Consider the following 21,364-nt stretch of genomic DNA (forward strand, 5'->3'; position numbering starts at 1 on the left):
ATGCACTGACATCCTGCACGGATTTGTCTGAGCTCCTTTGTCTGCGCAAGATTGTCCCGCGTGCTTTCATCTATGTACTGATCTATCCAGTCTGCCCTTCATATTAACCTTATATTTGCTATTGGCAAGTGTAAATGGCAACTCCTTACACAGGCATCCTTCAGGTGAATTCTAAATTCCACGCACAACTTTTCGAAATGCCCCAGTATGTGTTATGAGAGGCCAATTGACTGCAATAATTGGTTGTTAGAGTCCAATTATTGCTAGCCAAGGGCTCGTTCGTTGATCGATTAAATTGCACGCCCAAATGTCGGCATGCAGCTCTGTGTTAGGTGCTATCAATTCGTGTTCAAGTCCTAATGGCTTGATGAAAGTGATCACGTTTTCGTGATGGAATACAGAAGTAGATTGCCGGGCCTTCCTTCCGTGCAGTATAAATTCGACGATGTCGCCGGTGTCGCCTCAAATGTGACCCTCCTCCAACACTGTCCATCTGCTGTTACCCAGATGGGCATAAACAAACAAAAAGTCACTCCATATGTATTAATCAGAAAAAAATCAAAAAATGTTCTTTACTGTTTTTAGGAATTGTGCTCAGAGACATGAAGACTATAAAACCGCCTCACCACCCAATCATTGCATAGTTCAATACAGTGTCAGAAGAATGGTATATATCTCTCTAGTTGATTACGCAAAACCAAACAGGATATAGCTTTAACATTTTGGGTATGAAACTCTAAAAAGAATAAAACTTAGCTTTAGAGAATCGCTAGTTCCGACGTGCACGTTTCGATACTGTGTCAGGGAACCGGAAAGCCACTGCTGAACCCTTCCAAAAAAGTGGGCGATGAAGTCTCATATATATTGTTAGAACTCCAGTGCTAACTGCAAAAATTCGTATCTCCTCATTATCCAGCGGTTTTTTTTTCTGATTAATACATATGGAGTGACATTTTGTTTGTTTATGTTCTCTTTTGTCACTCAACAGCTTAGTACTGTGTGAGTTATATTGCCTCTCTTTTTGGCTTTTTGGCTGCCCAGATGGGCGGCACATTGTTAGTCTGACATCTCTGCTGAAACCTGTCCACCTTGGGAGGCCCAGCTGGTGGTGAAACTACTGACGGCATAGCTTTCAGTTTCTCAGATGCGCGCAAGCCCTAGTGGCACGACAAGTCCGTGTACCATGACTGGAGTGCAACTTTAGGCCCTATATACAGAATCCAGGGGATAGTGAGCAGTGTAAAATTATTTGCACTGTTTAGCCAAAATGCCTTACCGTTGTTCTTACCTTTACTGGATGAAAGGACTATTCAGTTCTTGATCTCTCTGCTTTGATTACTGGCTGTAATATCAGCGAATGCCATTTTTTATAGGCGGAATATTTTTGCAACATGGTTTCTTGCTGACTAGAAATGTGTGTGCATAGTTCTTCATTATCTCCCTCTTTCTTCTTTATGAACTAAGTCTGAAGTGAGAAGTGTGCACCCAATTCAATAGATAGCTTTTTTCACTCGATAATTTTTTGGGGCGTTTTGTTCACTTTCATAACATTGGCATTCACAATTTCTATTTGCCACATCAACTCGCCTACCATTCCAAGAATACACACTGTACAGTTTAATGTACAGTTGACTAGACATTGGCCTCAGCTTTTATTATTTAATATCAGTTTACTATGTATTTAATCCTTAGTAAAAAAATTATAACAACAAACTTCCAAAACCTCTACAGCTAGACAGTGATATACTAACTGTACCATTTACTCCTATCATAACTCCCTCCCACAGTGCCACAGGGTCATGACCCCTGTCTCATGGTGGTACTACACATGAGACTATAGTTAGTAGGCCTTTGTTGGACCCACCTTTGACAATTATTCATAAACCTTTACCTATCATTAAGCTGCAACCTACCCACTCCATCCCTCATACAGTAACCCCACCTCAAACCCATATGGATGGGCAGGGTGGCACAAAAGTCCCAGCCACAACCTCCCTCCCTTTGCCACAAAAAAAACACTTTTCCCACCTGACTACACCTCTTACATTCCTTTAGCACCAAGCCCTGTCCCAAAAACACATTTACTCAATCCTCCTTTTCCTAGGGTTATCAGGCGTCCGGATTTCCCTAAATATGTCCTCCTTTTGAGGACATGTCCGGGGGTCTGGAAGGCTTTTCAAAACCTGTCATGAGACACCCCCCCCCCTAGAGATCCTATTCTGCTCACTATGTCAAAGCCAAGCAAGTAAGGCAATGGAAAGGACACAATTTTGGATCCTTCTGCCTCCCTTGTGCTGTGCGGCCACACTGCCCACACATAGGCAAGCTTTTACAAAGGTACGCTGAGCAATAGAGAATGACACGGCTAGCTGCGAGTAACTCGCCAAAACAGTGGAGGGGGAAAGGTGCTCACCGCAGGTACGGGGACAAGGTCATCCACCGCCCTGTGACCCCATCCCTCCTTCCTACCTACCCAAATCTATCTATCTCCCTCCCTCCCCCTTACCTTCCGCCCACACACGCACGTGACTGCACAAACACTCTGGCGGCTTTCAATAAGCTACTCAAACCTTAAAACGCGCCACGAAGGTAAGGGGGAGGGAGATGCATGGACCGCACAAGGGGTGCCGAAGGGCAGTGAGGTGGCGAGAGGGAAGGGTGGATGCTACAGGGAGGGGCTGGTAAAAGGGACGGAGGGGATGGGGCGGTGAAGGGGACGGTGGTCTGGTGACGGGGCAGTGACGGGGACAGATTTTTCCCCCTTGTCATTCTCTACTGAGCAACACATGCTAAAAGCCGCGTCACCCAAAGGAATAGAATGGGCAGCTTGACATTTAGTGTGCCCTGCTTGGCAGCTGCCTTTGCAAAAGGACCCGATAGCTTGCTACCGCCCTGTCATTGAGTGATGGGGAAGGTATGGTTCACTAGTAGAGCTTCTGCCTCTGCACCCAGAGGTTGTGAGATCAAATCCCAGTGCTGCTCCTTCTGACCCTGGGCAAGATACTTAATCCTCCAGTGCCCACTGCTTTGAGATGCCAAAGTCAAAAGGCAGTATACAAGTCCCCTTTCTCTGATATTTTTATAGTAGGACTGTATAGTATAATGGTAAGTGAGTTCACTTTGTAGAGAGGCATTATAGCTAAGGTGAAACCGAAATATGAAAATTGCTAGTCAAAATCATAGTTAAAGATTAACATTCCTCTGAATGGGGACTAATACGGTAATTGACCTTGTTGTGGGAAAGTAATGTATGAGCTTTTCTAAGGCCAGACACACCACCAGGTTTTGAACAGAGTGGGGTCTGTCTCCGAGTGAGTGATTCTGCAGATTATTGATTTAGGCAGCAGTTTATTTAAACATTAAAATTGTGAATGAGGCAAGTTACCCTGAAGAGAAATGTGTCAAATCTAAGTTTGGTACTCTGAGCTCTTGAGCCTCTGAGGACTTTGTAAACTGTCTAGATGTATTTATTGAATAAAATAGTTCCTTGACAAAAATAAATACATTTCCCATAGTAAAGGCTGCTTTTTCTTAGAAAGAAGTCTGAGATTAGTCTGCGTAGTGACAAAAACGTCTTTCAAGGGCAGCAATAAAATCTTGTTTTTGTCAACATTTCATTTTTCCCAAGTTATTAATTAATTTGTATGCATTTTTACATATATTACCTTGGAAAGCACACAGTGAGTTATAGTAATTGAATACTAGGAAGTGAAAAATGTACTTTTTATGATGTGGGTGGGGGGAAGAAGAAAAACGTTTTATATTGTCTTGCTGCTGGCGGTTTCAGTTTGCTAATTCAGACTGTGTTGTTTTTATTATTGCTGATTATATTATCAAAAAACAGGTAACGTACAAAGATATACATAAAAAAAAAATAAGTGCTGGAATATCTTCATTAGATGAAATTAAGCTAGATTTTTCACAAATTGAAGAATCCTACAGAAATGGGGAGGACACAAGAAGAGCAGGATAAAATATATTCTCACAGATCATTTTTATTCAGAACGTTTATTTGTTTTAAGAATATTTAACCCCTATACGTATGTGGAAAAAAGGCTAGTTTTTCACAGGTGTTCATTTCAGCTCAATGGAAATGATTCATAGGTTAAGAATATCAGACTGCAACACCAACATAATGCAAAAAACGTTTGTCAGAGCTTACACAGAAAACTTGAGATGGATGCATGAAAGCCATTAAAACAGATATCTTAGGACATAAGAACATAAGAATAGCCTTACTGGGTCAGACCAATGGTCCATCAAGCCCAGTTCTCACGGTGGCCAATCCAGGTCACTAGTACCAAGGAGTAGCAATATTCCATGCTACTGATCCAGGGCAAGCAGTGGCTTCCCCTATGTCTTTCTCAATAACAGACTGTAGACTTTTCCTCCAGGAACTTGTCCAAACATTTCTTAAAACCAGCTATGCTATCCGCTCTTACCACATCCTTTGGCAATGCGTTGCAGAGCTTAACTATTCTCTGAGTGAAAAAAAATTTCCTCCTATTGGTTTTAAAAATATTTCCCTGTAACATCATCGAGTGTTTCCTAGTCTTTGTAATTTTTGATGGAGTGAAAAATCAATCCACTTGTACCCGTTCTACTCCACTCAGGATTTTGTAGACTTCAATCATATCTCCCCTTAGCTGTCTCTTTTCCAAGCTGAAGAGCCCTAACCATTTTAGTCTTTCCTCATATCATGTTTTGAAAGCATCTTTAAATAAATGACTCTTAAGTTGGCCTTTAAAACGGTCAAGATTTTTTTCTTCTCTCAAAAGATGGGCAACGTGTTCCAGAGCTGAGGAGCTTAGTGACTATTCATGACCAATGAAAATCTTGACAGAAAAAGCAAACGCAAAGAATGTTAACTATTAGAACTGCATTTGCATGGCTCTGTTTTCAAAAGATCTGTGGAGTTTTTACATAGCTCATCAAGCCTAACTTCCACAAGTACACATTTCAAGATTAGTATCCACAAGACATTTTGCATTTTTTTTTTTTTTTTGAAGCTGTTCCTATGCTCTGGAACTCACTACTACTACTATTTATAATTTCTATAGCACTGGATGGCGTAACATGCAATAGACGGTCCCTGCTGAGAAGAGCTTACAATTTAATTTGGATAGACAGACAGGACATATAGGAGTTGGTGAATTTTTTGCAGAGAGAATGATAGGGTGGACCTAAGTAGTTTTATGGTGAGTGGGAGTTAGGAACCATTGGAGACATGCTCAGAGCTTCCTCAAATGAAATTTCAAATATGTGTCACCTCTGTTGAGGAAATTACATTGGCTTCCCTTTCAGTTGAGAGTTCAATTTAAATGTGCCTGTATAGTCTTTAAATTTTTACATGGGTTATTTGTTCCTTTGATGTCTGTATCTCTAAACACCATGAGATCTTCAGGCATGAGAACAACTTTTCCATCATTAAGAGGAATCGAGTCCATTAGTAAAATTTCACACTCCTTTCCATACTCCACTTTCCACACTCCATTGCACCAACAAGAAATCCCGCAGAATTCAGCTGTTCGCATTCCCTTCGCCAAAGCTTTGTCAACTCAAAAGATTCCTAGATAAAACCCTCGCCTTCCAAGCAGCCAAGATGAACCCATGGCTATCCCAAATGATACTCGAGGCCCCCACCTACCTCGACTTCAGAAAATCACTCAAAACCTACCTTTTCAGCAAACAAGACCCTTAACCGACCCTTCAGATAATCTCAGGGCCCCCTACCCAACTCTTCTCCTTCACGATAGCTCCTATCTCCCCCTGCTTCTCCTACCCACTTCCTTCCTCATCCACCAAGTCTGACCAAATCCGTTGTAAATCCGATAAATTTGTTGTAATTAATTCTGCCCTCTTCATCTACGAAGTTGGCTAACTTGTTGTAAATTTCCCTTTTCATCTGCCAATTTTTGGCTACAGTTGTTGTTAATCCGATAAATTTGTTGTAAATCTACAAGTCTATGCGGATCCTAATCTAATTTAATGTAAACCGCCTAGAACTCGCTGGGTATGGCGGTATATAAGAATAAAATTATTATTATTATTATTATTATACTTACTAACTGTGATATGGAATGGACTACATTCTCAATTTAGATCATGTTTATCTCTTCAGATCTTTTGTAAAACCGTAGAAACCACTATGTTTCATTGCTTTTTAGGCTATAGCTCCAATGAATGTTAATGGATCTTTCTTTGTGATCTAATTATTTAAATTGAATCGAGCTCCTATTTTAAGGAAATGATTCGGTATATGAGACTAAGAATTAGATTAGATTACTTATTCCAGCAGGCGTTCTCTGGAGGACCTTTAGCCAATAAGAGTGGTTCTTGTTAGTTATGGCATCTGAATTTGTTTTATATATCTTTATCTTTAATTAAACTGTAGTTAAGTGTAGGGCGATATATAAGTCCTTATTAAACATTAATTCTTATGGACATAATTGGGCTTTATTTTGCTCTCTTTATCATACAGAAAGCTACATAAACATCTTGGGACCCTTCAGTATCATGTTCATATGATGAGTGAAGAGGAAAAGAAACTGAGAGGTCTGTGGTTCATAGATACACTATCAGATGGGATGAGGTTTTTAGACAGTGAGGAGTTGAACATGCTCTAAGCTCTTTTATTTTAAATCTTAGTTTGAAAACTGTACTGGGGCCCAAGTTGGGGTGCCCAGAACCTCAAGATCTGGGAGATTTCTTTGGAATCCTCTGTAGACTAATGTGAGGGTGTGAGTGGTAGAATAGCAAGTGTCCTTGAGAACACACATTGATATTACACTTAAGCTACCTTAAGGCAGGTGGCATTAGCCCACTGATCCAGAGACTGAATGAGGAGCAGGGCGACCCCAGGCAAGAGGTCTCCAAGTGCGAGACCCTGAATATAGAAGTCTCCTGAATGAAGACTGTGAGAGAAGGAATCTTCCCAAGCACCTGGCTAGGTTTTCGTAGCTCTTCGTGGCAAAGACAATCAAGGTAGGAAGTTTCTGCACTTATCTTGAAGACTCATATGTTATGTTTAGAATGGTATCATTGTGTTGTTTAGGGTAGTTAGACTCTGGTAAGAAATCTTCATTACGACAAGAACACTGCTAGTTCTGCACTAAGCTGTGATACAGCAGGTTTTTTAAAATATTAGATTACAGTATTAAAGAAGTCTTCTCTTTACTCTTACCCATTGTCTGCCTGTGTCTGTGAGTGCTGCCTGCCTGTCCGTGAAGTCACATTACCACAATTTCCAAGAGTGAGATAGATGAGAAAAGGCTGGCCCAAGGGTACCTGAGGCCTTAGGTGAACTTTTAGCCATGAACTCGGACCACTTGCCCACTGTGCTTTTATATAAACTGTATATCTATTTTATATAACTAATTAATATATTTATTTGCATCATTTTCGGACAAATAAGGGATTAGGGAGTTATTTATTGTGGGAATGATTAAAACAAACATGGGTGCCGAGCAGGTGAATAGGGGGTTAAGAGTTGGAAGCAGCTTTAAAAAGATGGGTTTTTAGCTTAGATTTGAATAAGGCCAAAGACAGAGCATGAGGTAGCAACTCAGGAAGTCTATGCCACGCATATGATGCAGCTAGAAAAAGGCATGAGTCCGGGGTTGGCAATAGAGGAGAAGGGTACAGATAAGGGGTGTAGCCATAGGTCTTGACCCTCTAGTTAATTGGAAATGCTTCCTAATTACTCTATGATAATAATGTAATAATAATAATAATTTATTTTTATATACCGCCTAACCAGCAGTTCATAGCGGTTTACACAATAGGTACTCAGCATACAATATAATAATATCATACGTAATAACATTCTAAGTAACTAATACGAGCATTAAAACTAATGAATAATAAAACCCACAATATAAACTAAAATAAGTATAGATAAAAAGATTAAAAGTACATTATAACTACATGATAATATGAAAATCAATAATGTATATTATATTGTTTAAATAAATAGGTTTTAAGATCTTTTCAAAACTGATAGTAAGTAAGAAATGGAAAACAAGAAGATTCAAACATGAATTCATTAATCTTGCTTGGAATGCTAAGGTCCTATCCAAAAATTTATTGTAATGACATGCATTTGCTGAAGGAAAATAAAACCAAGCAGATCGTATGAGGTCTATGTTTGTATTTATATGACAAAATGCTAATAAAACTGATTGAACTAAAAAACAAACGAACAAACAAAAAAAAACTACAATGAGAAACAAGGTAATCCGGTGCTAAGCCAAATGAAACTTTAAAACAAATGCATCCAAATTTAAATAACACCCTATCCTCAAACGGTAGCCAGTGAAGCTTTTGATAACATACACTGATATGATGGTGTTCAGGCGGCAAAAGGAGGTATTGCCGTCTGATGTTTTTCAGAGTACAGAGTTTTCTGAAGTATGCTGACCTACCTGATGAGTATCTTTTCTAATAGTAAATACTAAAAGTAACATAGTAACATAGTAGATGACGGCAGATAATGACCGAATGGTCCATCCAGTCTGCCCAACCTGATTCAATTTATATTTTTTAATATTTTCTAAAGCTTTACCCGGTACTGTGCTTGGGTTCCAACTGCCTAAATCTCTGTTAAGACTTACTCCAGCCCATCTACACCCTCCCAGCCACTGAAGCCCTCTCCAGCCCATCCTCCCCCAAACGGCCATATACAGACACAGACCGTGCGAGTCTGCCCAGTACTGGCCTAGTTCAATATTTAATATTATTTTCTGATTCTAAATCTTCTGTGTTCATCCCACGCTTTTTTGAACTCAGTCATAGTTTTACTCTCCATCACTTCTCTCGGGAGCGCATTCCAGGCATCCACTACCCTCTCCATAAAGTAGAATTTCCTAACATTGCCCCTGAATCTACCACCCCTCAACCTCAAATTATGTCCTCTGGTTTTACCATTTTCCTTTCTCTGGAAAAGATTTTGTTCTATGTTAATACCCTTCAAGTATTTGAACGTCTGAATCATATCTCCCCTGTCTCTCCTTTCCTCTAGGGCAGGGGTGTCCAATGTCGGTCCTCGAGGGCCGCAGTCCAGTCGGGTTTTCAGGATTTCCCCAATGAATATGCATGAGATCTATTTGCATGCACTGCTTTCAATGCATATTCATTGGGGAAATTCTGAAAACCCGACTGGACTGCGGCCCTCGAGGACCGACATTGGACACCCCTGCTCTAGGGTATACATATTCAGGGCTTCCAGTCTCTCCTCATACGTCTTCTGGCGCAAGCCTCCTATCATTTTCGTCGCCCTCCTCTGGACCATCTCAAGTCTTTTTACGTCCTTCGCCAGATACGGTCTCCAAAACTGAACACAATACTCCAAGTGGGGCCTTACCAATGACCTGTACAGGGGCATCAACACCTTAATATTTTTGAGCAATTGGAGTTGTGACCTACCTGAACAACATTAGTAAGCAAATAAGAGAATGCGATACATAATTAGTGAGGCAAGAACTAAGTGGTCCTTTTACTAAGGTGTGCTAAGATGCCCATGGGAATATAATGGATGTCAGCATTTAACACACGCTAAATCGATTAGCACACCTTAATAAAAGGACCCCTAACTGCAGACTAGATTTTGTGATTTAAAAAACTTCATCTGGGTCTTCTTCCTAGGTCAGTAGTAGCAACACATACAGCAAATGCAATGCAGCTGTTTATGATTTGATTATGGTCAATTTTCTGCCTTGATAAAAAAATAATTTCTTCAAAGCAAATCACATTACAAAGCAATAAAACAATAAAGAAAAAAAAATAAATCATACTTAGATTTCAGTAAAAAGTCATTTCTTTTGGAAACAAAGGCAAGTTGATTCCTATTTTTGATTTATTGGAAAACCAGTGAAACTATTTTGAAATATTTTATTATTCACATTTATATACCATCCCATAAGAACAGACGTCAACGCAGTACATACAGTATAAAATACCCCTTACCATTGCATCATACAACAGCCTAGAGCTTAATAACAAAAACATACCAATTATTCAGAATCTTCCAAATAGCTCTAGCTCAGTGGTCTCAAACTCACGGCCCGCCAGGTCCTATTTTGAGGCTCTCAGTATGTTTATCATAATCACAAAAGTAAAATAAAACAGTTTCTTGATCATATGTCTCTTTAGCTATAAATGACAATATTATTATTAAGACTTAGCCAAAAGGAAAGATTTACAAACTATAAAGAGTTGCATTTCATGCAAAATTGTCATTTCTTTAATAAGACATTATTTTTTCTGAGGCTCTCCGAGTTCCTACAAATACAAAATGTGGCCCTGCAAAGAGTTTGAAACCATTGGCCTATAGGAAGAGGAGATGCAAATGTTAAAAGCCTTCGCCAATAGGGAGAGGAGGAGATAGTGGATGCTGCAGTTGGGCCATTTGGCCTTTATCTGCTATCAAGCTACTATGTTTCTATAACCATAAAGTTCTATGACATCACAATGCAGGTGTAAAGAGCCTTAGCCTATAGCAGTGGTCTCAAACTCGCAGCCCACCAGGTCCTATTTTGAGGCCCTCGGTATGTTTATCATAATCACAAAAGTAAAATTAAACAGTTTCTTGATCATATGTCTCTTTAGCTATAAATGACAATATTATTATTAAGACTTAGCCAAAAGGAAAGATTTATAAACTATAAAGAGTTTTACCTCATGCAAAATTGTCATTTTTTTAAAGACATGAATTATTTTTTTCTGAGGCCCTCCCAGTACCTACAAATCCAAAATGTGGACCTGCAAAGGGTTTGCGTTTGAGACCACTGCTCTAGCTGATGATGGTAAGTCTTTAGAAGAATGCTGACTATTTCTGGCTGAATATCAGGGGACCTGTTAGTATTCTGTAAATTTAAACGTTCAAGGGGTGTGAAAATGCAAGTGCCCTGCTGTAGTTCTGCAATTTCAGAACATCTTGCTTATACAAGCTGCACTGAAATTCCTTTAAAAAAATATACAAGCACTTTATAAACAACTTTAGTTCATTTATTATCTTTTTACACAGACTGACCTCTCTTGTCTTTCTCTCCATTTCTAGTTAAAATATCTCATGCTCTATTATCCAAGTCATTTTGTTCACTACCTCTTGGGATCCCCTATCCATTTGATTTGAAAAAAAGCCCCTTTAGAACATTAGAGACAATCAAACAAAATGATAATCAATCCCTCAGGGTAAAAAAACTGGTTCAATTATAAAGGATTCCCTTAGGAGGATCTGAATAGTTTTTTCTTTATCATTCTCCTTTTTCTCTGTTGGTATGACAAGCTTTGCATAATAGATTTCTATCTAAAGGACAAGTCGATGTCAAAGAAATCCCACATAACTATTTAAAATGTGCATGCTTTTTATTTCCAATTTATGTGATAGAAAATTTAAGCAAAAGGCAGTTTTTGCTCATTCTTAGAGCTGATCAGAGAAATGTGGAATTATGTATATTAGTGAACATATTTACTTTGAACAAAAATAATGTATAGCAAGTTTTCAGTTACATCTTTAACTCATTTGCAAATATGAAGGGCAATTCCATAAGCCAGGTACTCATGTTTACCTACACATTATAAGGTTCATAATCAAAACAGAAATATGTCTAAAAACCCGCCCACATCGGCACTTGGATGGCCTAAAAGACAGGATGTCTGAAGCTAGACCTGTTTTAGTTGTGTCCAGGGTACAGAACATAAGAACATAAGAATTGCCATTGGTCCATCGTGCTCAGCAGTCCGCTCACGCGGTGGCCCTTAGGTCAAAGACCAGTGCCCTATTTAAGTCTAGCCTTACTTGCGTATGTTCTGTTCCAGTAGGAACTTATCTAGCCTTGTCTTGAATCCCTGATTGATCAGATGACCACTGGAGGGTTTAAAGCAGTGTTCTTCAACCACCGGTCCATAGACCAGTGCCGGTCCACAGAAATTTCCTGCCGGTCCACAGGGCCAGCACATGCATCAGGCCAAAAACAGTGCTCTTCAACCACCGGTCCACGGTGTGATCGATGCGGCATTATCTTCAGGCCAGCTCCCTCTTCCTAACTGATTCAGTGCATAAAGCCACGGGCAGTGGCTCCTACTGGCATCCTGCGCCTGAACCGGAAGCCTTCTCTCTGACATTGCAACGTCAGAGGGAAGGCTTCCAGATGAGGCATGGGACGTGCAAGGTGCAATTAGTACTATTATGAGGCGGGGTCTGGGGTGGAGATTGGGTAGAGATGGGCGGGGTCTGGCCCACGACTTAGCCCAGTGTTCTTCAACCGCCGGTCCACGGACCGATGCCGGTCCACAGAATAATTCTTTTATTTCTGCCGGTCCATAGGTGTAAAAAAGGTTGAAAAACACTGGTTTAAAGCATGAGACCTCCTTAATCTCCCACTTCCATTGGCTAGTTAGGCGGTGGCAGCACGCCTATCGCTGCATAACTTTATTTTGCGCTATAGAGATTCAGGGAATAACTCATTATTTGCACCACATAACACACATTAAATGGCAAATAAAAAGTATGTTATTTGACCTTAAGCACTTTTTGGTAATGCAATGGGAGATAAATAATAATGAGATGCAAATGTTTGTGAAGCACCTCATTATTATGTAAATTGAATAATGTAGTTTGCTTTTAGCTTCACAAGCTGTGTTATTTTTGGAAGGATAACACCAGATTTGAGCTGGCATTATGTTTTCTCCTTGATTTTAATTTATTTTTTAAAAATTTTTATTGGAATTTTTAACATATGAAATGTGACAGTAATTAAATAAATATAACAAAAGGAAATTTTACAGTATATATATAATACATACATACAAAACACAGATACAGAAAGGACTAACAAGCGTCCATGTAGTCTCATCTCCTTGAGAGCGTTGGTTCTCTAATGTCTGATCCAATGTTGTTTTGAGATTGGAACCAGTATGGGTAGAAGCGATTGCAGATCGCTCCTGCCCTGACTAGCCAGTAGATTGCCATTGAATAGGTGGAGGAGATCCTTCTGTTCAGGGTGGAGGGCTCAGGGAGGAGCTGGGGCTGTGCTTGTTTGGGGCCAGGCCAGTTTTGGATGATCCCGAGCGATGAATTTTGGCTGCTGAAACTGGAAAAAAAAAAAAGCTTTGTCCACCCTCTACCCTGTTACAAAGTTACCATCTAGGTACTATAATGGTGTTTCATGCACTTTAGCAAAGCTCCCTTTGAAATAGGTTAGAGTGCCAAATCCTACAAATCAGATTACTCACAAATAATTGTGAAATAAGTATCTGCAGAAAGCAAAATGGGACCTTTGTACAGAAACACTACATTAAAGCAACAGGTAAATGAATAAGACAAATTCCACAGTGGAGAAGCAGTTTGTTTTCTAACATTTTCCCCTTCCAGAAGCTGCAGAAAAAGGCGTCTTCGGACAAAGGAAGCATTATTTCAAACTATGCAAGCTGATGGGGTACGAGTAATTCTATAAAGGGGTATCTAGAAGCAGTGACGTAGTAAGGGTAGGAGACGTCCGGGGTGGTGGTGCCCCCCTGTGTCCCCCACATCCCCCCACTCCTTCCCATCCCTCATTCTACACTTGTGCTCTCCCTCCCCACCTCCACATACCTCTAAATCAGGGGTAGGGAACTCCGGTCCTCGAGAGCCGTATTCCAGTCAGGTTTTCAGGATTTCCCCAATGAATATGCATTGAAAGCAGTGCATGCAAATAGATCTTATGCATATTCATTGGGGAAATCTTGACAACCCGACTGGAATACAGCTCTTGAGGACCGGAGTTCCCTACCCCTGCTCTAAATCTTCACCAGCACAAGTGACTTTCACAGCATGCTCCTTGTGCCCGCGTTGGATTTCCCTCTGATGTCACTTCCTGGCCCCGTGACCTGGAAGTGATTCAGAGGGGAACCAGACGGGCACAAGCAACAGGCAGTAGTTGATCGCGCTAGCAAAGATAATACAGAGGTACAGAGTTGGGGGGAGGGATGGCGCGAGTATGGCGGGGTACAGCGGAGAGGAGCCAGCACCCCCACTGACTCGGCGCCCAGGGTGGTCCGCACCCTCCTTACTACGCTACTGCCTAGAGGGCACTTAACTGAAGCCTATTCTATAAAGCAAAATTGGAGCCTACTTTCCTTTGTACAATACTAGCAGAACTGGGAATATAATCTTATACATTTATATCAGGGGTGTGCAACCTACAACCCAGCCCAGCCGACCCCGCCAGTTAATTCTATGTGTTTCACCAGCTAACATCTTCTCCTCCCTTCTGAGCCATGGGAGAAATGAAAAGAACCAGACCCAGCACCAATGATAACAGTGAGGAGCTTTGGAGCCCACATGTGTGAAGGTTCTGCTTGTCCTTGTCCTTCTGAATGCATCAGAGAAGGCGGGACCAGTGATCTATATAGAATTCCCCTATTCCCTCTTATAGGGAGTAATGTTATAAAAAGAGGTCCATATGAGGAGTCCATAAAGGAACCTGTTTATAATAGATTCTTAGAACCTGCTCCAATAGCATACAAATTAAGCACAAACTTATACTTGCTCTGAAAAGTAATAAATGTGTGCATGAACTCTAGGGTTGTCCAGAAAAACCTAAAGTTGGAGAAACTGTGCAAATTGAAGTTTTTCCCGTGAATTTGATTGTGCTTGATCAGAAAATAATTTTTTTTAAAATTTTAAAGCCCATCCTGGGGTTGCTCAAAGCCACTGATTATACTGTATAAGTCTTCATTTTTCTTAAAATATGCTATTATTTTTGCTTAATGGAGCAAATTTCTTGGTAGTATAGCTATAACTTTGTTTTCACACTCAGCAATGATACATTGATTAAAAGATATTTTATACAGGGCACTAGCGAGCTTAAATTTCTGTTATTTTCCACAATAAAGTACAGATATTGAAGGTTCATTTAATAAAATACTGCTAGATTTTTTGTAAAAAAGATATTTTATACAAGAAATCTATTAAATGAACCTTCAATATCTGTACTTTATTGTGGAAAGTAACAGAAATTTAACATACTTTGCTAATAGCTAAATATGTACACTTTGGTGTAGTCATCTACCAATGGTATTTCAAACACTCAAGCATTCAATGTCTTCTTGGGATTCTCAGGATAAAGCCTGCAATGTTGTTCAACCTAGGGTTACCAGATGTCTGGGAAAACCCAGACATATCCTCTTTTCAGAGGACTGTCTGGGTGGCCTGAAGGATTTCCAAAATCTGGCAGTTTTTCTGGGTTTTGGAAGTCCCCAAGCTTGGGGCTTCATCTGGAGTGGAGGCCCTCTGTGCATTCGTGGATGTTGACGTGTTGACATCAGCGCATGCGCAGAAGCCCTCCAGACATGACCATGAGCTCAGGGAAGGAGTTTGGAGGTTCATGTGGTGCGGGGCTGGGGGCAGAGCTGGAGGCAGAATAGGGTGTCCTCTTTTTTTTTAAAGAGGAAATCTGGCAACCTTAGTTCAACAAAACAGTAGATCAGAATAGAAGTCCAAAACTCCAATGTAAAATTTATTCACCATATAAAATCATAAATATATAAATAATTATAAGCCCAACAAGGCCATGTTTTACTCTCATAATAGCTGCATCAAGGACTGTAAAAACTGACAAATGAAAAAATAAAATAATATTTAGTATATTCACAATAAATGATCCAATCAAAACCATAAGAACATGGGCTGGGGAGGGCATCAATGGGAACTCCACTAACTTGGAACATGAGGACGTTACTGGCCAGACTTTACAGTAGATATCCTACAAACAATGGAATGGTTGGATAGGCTGGAGTGAGCTTAGAAGGCAACTTTAGCAGTTGGAACTAAACTAAACCTTAAGTTTGTATACCGCATTATCTCCATAAAGATAGAGCGAGCTTGGCACGGTTTACAGGTAATTCAATCAATGAGGGAAGGACATAATAAGAAATTAGAGGTTATGAAGAGGATAGCTAGCTTTACATTTTATACCAGGTGGACTTCAGTCTATGGCCTAGAAATATCAAAGAAGAGACAAATTAACTTAATCATGTGTTTCTAATGAGAATAACTAATGGGCAGACTGGATGAACCCTTCAGGTTTTTATCTGCTGTCATTTACTAGTTACTATAAAATCACAGACTGTGCTGTGAAGTTATCTTTGTCCAGAGGGAAAATCATTTTTACAGTTTCAATTTAAGGCTTAGTAGACATGTGCCACCGAGAGCCAATGAGATTTTTTGAGAAGGGGTGAAACATGGTCAAATTTCTTTGCTTTCCATATGAGTCTGATAGAGTCGTTTTGGATAAGTTGCAAATGTCTAATTTCTTTAAGGGGAATTCCTGTGAACAAGGCATTATAGTAGTCAATTCTAGAAATGACCAATGAATGGATTAATATGTTAAAAGATTTGGGTTCTAGCCATTTTGAAACTGAGCGGATTGTCATAGTCTGAAAAATATGGATTTGACTACGCTGCTAATATGCTCATGGAAGGATAGTTTCTGATCGAAAATGACCCCTAGTATCTTGATGGAAGTAACTGCTTGGAGGGTGATGCCAACCAAAGTAATGGGAAAGTGAAGTTTAAGTCCTTCTTTCTAAGGGAAGAGCATTACGTTGGACTTATTGACGTTAAGTGCCAACCAATTTGTATCAAGCCAGTGATGAATTTGTCTAAGTTTCTTATTGATAGATTGAACTTCTGAGGGATTCTCAGGATCTAGAGAGTGGAGAAGCTGGATGTCATCTGAAGGCTCAGTTTGAACTCTGGAGGCCAACAAGTGGCCAACTGAAGAACTAGCAGGTATGGAGAAACATCATTTAAGAAAATAAACACAAGTCCACTTTGAACTGTCAACTCCTCATTCAAAATAATATTTTAAATATGATGTGCTCAGACCCATAACCAAAATGCCACAGAATATGTAGTGGTGAGTGGCACCTGGGGCGATGTCATCTCTCCCCACCCTCTTCCCTACCCACCCTGCCGAGCGCACCCCTTTCCTGTTCCCCATACCTTTTAAACTTCTCTGGTGTGAGCAGCATGCCCATGTTGGTGTCAGCTCGCATTTTGATGTCACTTCCTAGGCGGGTAGGAACCTCGCACTGGGGAAGTAAAAAACGTACAGGGGAAGGTAAGAGGCACATGTGCGCAGCAAGGAGAGAAGCAGGCGAAGGGGTGCCGTGTCCTTAGGAAGACTGCGCCTGGGATGGATCACTCCCCCCCGCACCCCCTCTTACTATGCCACTGTGGATAGCCATCATAGCCACATCAATGTCCCAACCATCATAGCCACATCAATGTACCAACTGCCCTTGCCTTGTCACACTTTAGCAATATTTTTATCACCAGTGGGCGTCACCTCCTAAAGAAGCCAAAATCAGTAAAACTCGAGTTGGGGGATTTCTTGATAATGTATTGCATGTTAAATAGGGTGTTAATGTGTAGATGGCAAGGCAAGCCATGAAATGGAAGAACCGCCAGTCGCACTACAAAGATAAGTATACTGGATACATCGATCTATCTATCTATACAGTATATACAGTGTTCCCCTACAAATTTGCGGTTCACAAATTGCGGACTCACTCATTCATGGTCTGCTCTGACCGCTTCTTACTGTAGTAAAGATGTGCTACACCAATCTGGAGCTGCGTATCAAAGCAGCTCCTGATTGGTGAAGCCCGTCTTTACTACAGGAAGAGGCGGTCGGAGGAGACCGCGAGTGATATTCTTCACCCGCCGGTGCTCCAGCTACCCTCTCCTGCCTCCCATGCCTTTTAACAGGTGAAAAATCGCATTTGTTGGTTTTTGAAATTCTCAGGGGTTCCTAGAACAGAACCCCTGTGAATTTTGGGGGAGTACTGTATATAAAATAGTTGTCCTTGAATACTGCACACAGTGTGATCATATAGCCAATACTGATTTTATACTGTACAGAGAAATCTTCTTCAGCTGATTAAATGCTCAGACATACAAAGCAGAATTGGTTAGTTTGTCCTGTACCAGAAAAAAAGCCTTTTCATGGTACTGTTCAATAAGAAAATCTGACAAAGTGAGCTGTACTTCCCTTTCTAATCCTTCAAAGGGGATACATTCATGCTAAAATGTTTTCTTGCACAATGGCGTTTTTGTGTAGCCCACAGAACTGAAACAATGGGGAATGCCATGAGAATGGGACTCTTTGAGGCTTAGCAAGCTGCTAATGTGACTGACCATGTGAAGAACATGTTGAGAGCTACTACATTAGGATTACCAGCCTAAGAGCAACCTGGCGACATGGAAATGTGGACTCTAATGGATTTATTTTGTAAGGGATTTTTTTGTACGTAAAACACAGCATTTTATACAGTGGACTCTCAGTTAACCAGCACCTATGGGGATTGGTAGATGCCGGATAAATGTATTTTCTGGTTGCTTGAGAGTTACTGTTACAAATAGGCCTAACTAATACTATACCCCATACTATGCCATACCATAAACTGTTCTAGACAAATTACCTGACGTGTAGTAGACAAAGCATGGGCGTACTCCGGTGTGGCTCTTCAAGTTTATACTTAAATTTCCCCCAGAAATTGATTTTATTTTCAATGTTATTTAAAACATCACAGTATTTATTTGAATTTTTTTCTGGTTGCTTGAGTTCCAGTTAACAGGTGTTTTCAAAATTGCCTGGGAAGATTACTGGTTAGAGCAGTGGGTTGGGGACCAGGGGAATCCAGTTCAAATCTCATGATGATTCCTTGTGGCCTTGAGTGAGTCACTTAATTCTCCATTGCCTCATGTACAAATTTAGAGGCCCTTTATTGAGCTGCATTAGGTGCCAATGCATACCTAACACAGCTTGAAATGATGTACTCTGGGGCATGTTTAGGTATCCTATGGTAAGTGCCTGCACGCTAAAACTTTGGGGTCCATTTAAATGCTAATGCGTCCATAGACTATAATGGACGTGTTAGCATTTAGCATGCGCTAATATTTAGTGCGTATTAAAATGGCTAGCACGCCTTAGCAAAAGGACCCCTTTGTTTGAGGGAGCATGTCAGGGGACAGAGAGTGGACGTTCTTGTGCTAAACAGTTACTTGTGACACACCTACTGCAGACCTGAGGTTTATCACAGGAAAATATATGAAATCATACAAACCCCGGTGCAAAAGGGCAGACCAGGTCAGAGCCCAGGACAGTAATTTAGCTGACTACCCTATGAGCAGTGAAGAAGAGACTGAGACAGAACAAGAAAGGTTTACCTTACCTAAGGCAGTGCCTAAGCAAAGCAGGGAATCTCTGCCCTATGATTATCCAGTTCCTGTAAGGCAGAAAACAGGAAGACAGTTTTCCCTCAGAGAAATGTCCCAGGCTGAGGAAGGAAAGCCCTTCCCCCCTACTGAAGCCAAGGGGGTGTGGGTTTTTTTCCTCAGCTTAAAGTGAGGCTCAGCACAGAGCAAGAGGATGGGAGGAGAGACAGGAAGCTCAGACCAGGACTGAGCTTATCCCAGACCAGGCAGGCAGCCCTGACTGGGAAATGAGAGAGGAGCCAGCTGAAGGAAACCTTCCTTCAGGATTCTTTTCCTCAGAGCTGGGTGAGGCTATGATAGTGGAAGACAGCAATGCTACAGCTGAGATCTGTCCAGAACAAATGGAAGTGGCTTGAAACAAACATGAGTCTTTTGGATGTTTTCCATGGCTATTTTTTTTTCTCTGGTAAGCAGACTAAGTGGGCTACCAGAGAGGGTAATTTTGGACTGTAAAGTTTTTCCTACATTTTTTCTCTGTGCTTTAAGCAAAGGGACAATATCCTTCACTGTATAAAACAGTGATTAAATTGAGCCAAACGCTGGGCAGGAAAATCAGTCTGTTTGGTGCTCTGATTCACTGTGCACAAATCTCCGTGTGAGAACACCAGTTATTAGTGGTTACTATAGTAGCCTGTTAATTGCATTTAGCCTGCATGCTTCCCAGAAATATATTGAAAATCTCTGAGTGTAAAACTGCTATGTTTTCTCTGTAAAATACCATCTCAGTTTTGGATTGAGTTCATCTTTGAGAACCTGTATTTGCTGTCTCCTGCCTAAATGCAACAAAGTTGTCTGTGTGCCTTGCTGAAGAACTTGCTTCACAGCAGTATATGTTATTCTGTCTCTTTCTCGTGGCTACCTGTACCAGCAGCCCAGTAGTGCTGGCTCATTAACCACTGCCATAAACTCCCATCCTGCAGCTCAGGAATAGGGAGCTGCTTATTTTGGCTGCTGTAGAACAGTGAAACATTTAAGCTATATGATTATATTATTTTCCTGCATAAAGTATGCCTAACCTTAAGGTGAAGAGGACTGTATATAATTTGCCTACTAAAGTCCAGAGCTAGCAATAGAATTACAGTTTATTTTGAGGAATCTTCTTTTGGTGAAGTTTTCATGCTTACAGTGAAACCTGTTATGAACTATGATTTTGGGGCCAGTGGTCAAATAAAGTTTATATTTTTTCATTAAGGCCATTCAAACTAAAGGGTATTTTTTTGCAAGACCTTTCAAAGAGCAATTATAGCCTGTTGCCTAGAGGTAAAAATCCTGAGAGGAACCCCTAGTTCCATGGGAACCACACCAGATTGGAGCAACGTGTCACTACCTGACAGCCTGTTACACTCTTTGGGGGCACAAGTGTGACATACTGCAGCTACATTTCCACTTGCTAACTGGTTAGTACACAGTGGAGGAGTGGCCTAGTGGTTAGAGCTGCTGCCTCAGTACCCTGAGGTTGTGGGTTCAATCTCACTACCACTCCTTGTGACCCTGGGCATCTAATCTTCCTTTACTAGGGTTACCAGATGTCCTGGTTTTATAGAGGACTGTCTGGATACCCGGAGGGATTTCCAAAACCCGGCAGTTTGTCCAGATTTTGGAAGTCCCAAAGCCTGGAACCATGTTTGTAGGCACAGACATCAACGCGATGATATTGTACGCACATGAGCACGCATGTGATGTCATTGCGATTACGTCTATAAATACACAGAGGCCCTTCAGGAGCAGCCCCGAGCTTGGGGAAGGAGACTGGCGATTCGTGTGGGGGTGGGGCTGGAAGTGGAAAGGGGCAGAGCTAGAGGCACAACAGGGTGGGACTGGGGGAAGAATGGGGAGGGGCCAGATGTCTTTTTTAAAAATTGTATTTATTCAATTTTCTATACTGCTCTCCCAAGGGAGCTCAGAATAGTTTACATGAATTTATTCAGGTACTCAAACAATTTTCCCTGTCTGTCCCAGTGGGCTCACAATCTATCTAATGTACCTGAGGCAATGGGGGGATTAAGTGACTTGCCAAGGGTCATAAAAAGTAGCTTGGGTTTGAACCCACAACCTCAGGGTTATAGCTTTAACTACTGTGCCACACTCTCCCCCTAAAAATGA

This window comes from Geotrypetes seraphini, chromosome 14 (assembly GCF_902459505.1).
Source record: "Geotrypetes seraphini chromosome 14, aGeoSer1.1, whole genome shotgun sequence".
NCBI lineage: Eukaryota > Metazoa > Chordata > Amphibia > Gymnophiona > Dermophiidae > Geotrypetes > Geotrypetes seraphini.